This window comes from Palaemon carinicauda, unplaced genomic scaffold, assembly GCF_036898095.1.
Source record: "Palaemon carinicauda isolate YSFRI2023 unplaced genomic scaffold, ASM3689809v2 scaffold3617, whole genome shotgun sequence".
Taxonomy (NCBI): domain Eukaryota; kingdom Metazoa; phylum Arthropoda; class Malacostraca; order Decapoda; family Palaemonidae; genus Palaemon; species Palaemon carinicauda.
The window spans coordinates 1-4,453 of NW_027171300.1; positions in this window are offsets into that span (position 1 = coordinate 1).

The following is a 4,453-nucleotide window of genomic DNA, read 5'->3' on the forward strand; positions in this document are numbered from 1 at the left end:
ATAATAATAATAATAATAATAATAATAATAATAATAATAATAATAATAATAATAATAATAATAATAATAATAATAATAATAATAATAATAATAATAATAATAATAATAATAATAATAATAATAATAATAATAATAATAATAATAATAATAATAATAATAATAATAATAATAATAATAATAATAATAATAATAATAATAATAATAATAATAATAATAATAATAATAATAATAATAATAATAATAATAATAATAATAATAATAATAATAATAATAATAATAATAATAATAATAATAATAATAATAATAATAATAATATAATAATAATAATAATAATAATAATAATAATAATAATAATAATAATAATAATAATAATAATAATAATAATAATAATAATAATAATAATAATAATAATAATAATAATAATAATAATAATAATAATAATAATAATAATAATAATAATAATAATAATAATAATAATAATAATAATAATAATAATAATAATAATAATAATAATAATAATAATAATAATAATAATAATAATAATAATAATAATAATAATAATAATAATAATAATAATAATAATAATAATAATAATAATAATAATAATAATAATAATAATAATAATAATAATAATAATAATAATAATAATAATAATAATAATAATAATAATAATAATAATAATAATAATAATAATAATAATAATAATAATAATAATAATAATAATAATAATAATAATAATAATAATAATAATAATAATAATAATAATAATAATAATAATAATAATAATAATAATAATAATAATAATAATAATAATAATAATAATAATAATAATAATAATAATAATAATAATAATAATAATAATAATAATAATAATAATAATAATAATAATAATAATAATAATAATAATAATAATAATAATAATAATAATAATAATAATAATAATAATAATAATAATAATAATAATAATAATAATAATAATAATAATAATAATAATAATAATAATAATAATAATAATAATAATAATAATAATAATAATAATAATAATAATAATAATAATAATAATAATAATAATAATAATAATAATAATAATAATAATAATAATAATAATAATAATAATAATAATAATAATAATAATAATAATAATAATAATAATAATAATAATAATAATAATAATAATAATAATAATAATAATAATAATAATAATAATAATAATAATAATAATAATAATAATAATAATAATAATAATAATAATAATAATAATAATAATAATAATAATAATAATAATAATAATAATAATAATAATAATAATAATAATAATAATAATAATAATAATAATAATAATAATAATAATAATAATAATAATAATAATAATAATAATAATAATAATAATAATAATAATAATAATAATAATAATAATAATAATAATAATAATAATAATAATAATAATAATAATAATAATAATAATAATAATAATAATAATAATAATAATAATAATAATAATAATAATAATAATAATAATAATAATAATAATAATAATAATAATAATAATAATAATAATAATAATAATAATAATAATAATAATAATAATAATAATAATAATAATAATAATAATAATAATAATAATAATAATAATAATAATAATAATAATAATAATAATAATAATAATAATAATAATAATAATAATAATAATAATAATAATAATAATAATAATAATAATAATAATAATAATAATAATAATGATAATAATAATAATAATAATAATAATAATAATAATAATAATAATAATAATAATAATAATAATAATAATAATAATAATAATAATAATAATAATAATAATAATAATAATAATAATAATAATAATAATAATAATAATAATAATAATAATAATAATAATAATAATAATAATAATAATAATAATAATAATAATAATAATAATAATAATAATAATAATAATAATAATAATAATAATAATAATAATAATAATAATAATATAATAATAATAATAATAATAATAATAATAATAATAATAATAATAATAATAATAATAATAATAATAATAATAATAATAATAATAATAATAATAATAATAATAATAATAATAATAATAATAATAATAATAATAATAATAATAATAATAATAATAATAATAATAATAATAATAATAATAATAATAATAATAATAATAATAATAATAATAATAATAATAATAATAATAATAATAATAATAATAATAATAATAATAATAATAATAATAATAATAATATAATAATAATAATAATAATAATAATAATAATAATAATAATAATAATAATAATAATAATAATAATAATAATAATAATAATAATAATAATAATAATAATAATAATAATAATAATAATAATAATAATAATAATAATAATAATAATAATAATAATAATAATAATAATAATAATAATAATAATAATAATAATAATAATAATAATAATAATAATAATAATAATAATAATAATAATAATAATAATAATAATAATAATAATAATAATAATAATAATAATAATAATAATAATAATAATAATAATAATAATAATAATAATAATAATAATAATAATAATAATAATAATAATAATAATAATAATAATAATAATAATAATAATAATAATAATAATAATAATAATAATAATAATAATAATAATAATAATAATAATAATAATAATAATAATAATAATAATAATAATAATAATAATAATAATAATAATAATAATAATAATAATAATAATAATAATAATAATAATAATAATAATAATAATAATAATAATAATAATAATAATAATAATAATAATAATAATAATAATAATAATAATAATAATAATAATAATAATAATAATAATAATAATAATAATAATAATAATAATAATAATAATAATAATAATAATAATAATAATAATAATAATAATAATAATAATAATAATAATAATAATAATAATAATAATAATAATAATAATAATAATAATAATAATAATAATAATAATAATAATAATAATAATAATAATAATAATAATAATAATAATAATAATAATAATAATAATAATAATAATAATAATAATAATAATAATAATAATAATAATAATAATAATAATAATAATAATAATAATAATAATAATAATAATAATAATAATAATAATAATAATAATATAATAATAATAATAATAATAATAATAATAATAATAATAATAATAATAATAATAATAATAATAATAATAATGATAATAATAATAATAATAATAATAATAATATAATAATAATAATAATAATAATAATAATAATAATAATAATAATAATAATAATAATAATAATAATAATAATAATAATAATAATAATAATAATAATAATAATAATAATAATAATAATAATAATAATAATAATAATAATAATAATAATAATAATAATAATAATAATAATAATAATAATAATAATAATAATAATAATAATAATAATAATAATAATATAATAATAATAATAATAATAATAATAATAATAATAATAATAATAATAATAATAATAATAATAATAATAATAATAATAATAATAATAATAATAATAATAATAATAATAATAATAATAATAATAATAATAATAATAATAATAATAATAATAATAATAATAATAATAATAATAATAATAATAATAATAATAATAATAATAATAATAATAATAATAATAATAATAATAATAATAATAATAATAATAATAATAATAATAATAATAATAATAATAATAATAATAATAATAATAATAATAATAATAATAATAATAATAATAATAATAATAATAATAATAATAATAATAATAATAATAATAATAATAATAATAATAATAATAATAATAATAATAATAATAATAATAATAATAATAATAATATAATAATAATAATAATAATAATAATAATAATAATAATAATAATAATAATAATAATAATAATAATAATAATAATAATAATAATATATTAATAATAATAATAATAATTTAATAATAATAATAATAATAATAATAATAATAATAATAATAATAATAATAATAATAATAATAATATAATAATAATAATAATTTTAATAATAATAATAATAATAATAATAATATAATAATAATAATAATAATAATAATAATAATATAATAATATTAATAATAATAATAATAATTTTAATAATAATAATAATAATAATGATAATAATAATAATAATAATAATAATAATAATAATAATAATAATAATAATAATAATAATAATTTTAATAATAATAATAATAATAATGATAATAATAATAATAATAATAATAATATAATAATAATAATAATAATAATATTAATAATAATAATAATAATTTTAATAATAATAATAATAATAATAATAATAATAATAATAATAATATAATAATAATAATAATAATAATAATAATAATAATAATTTTAATAATAATA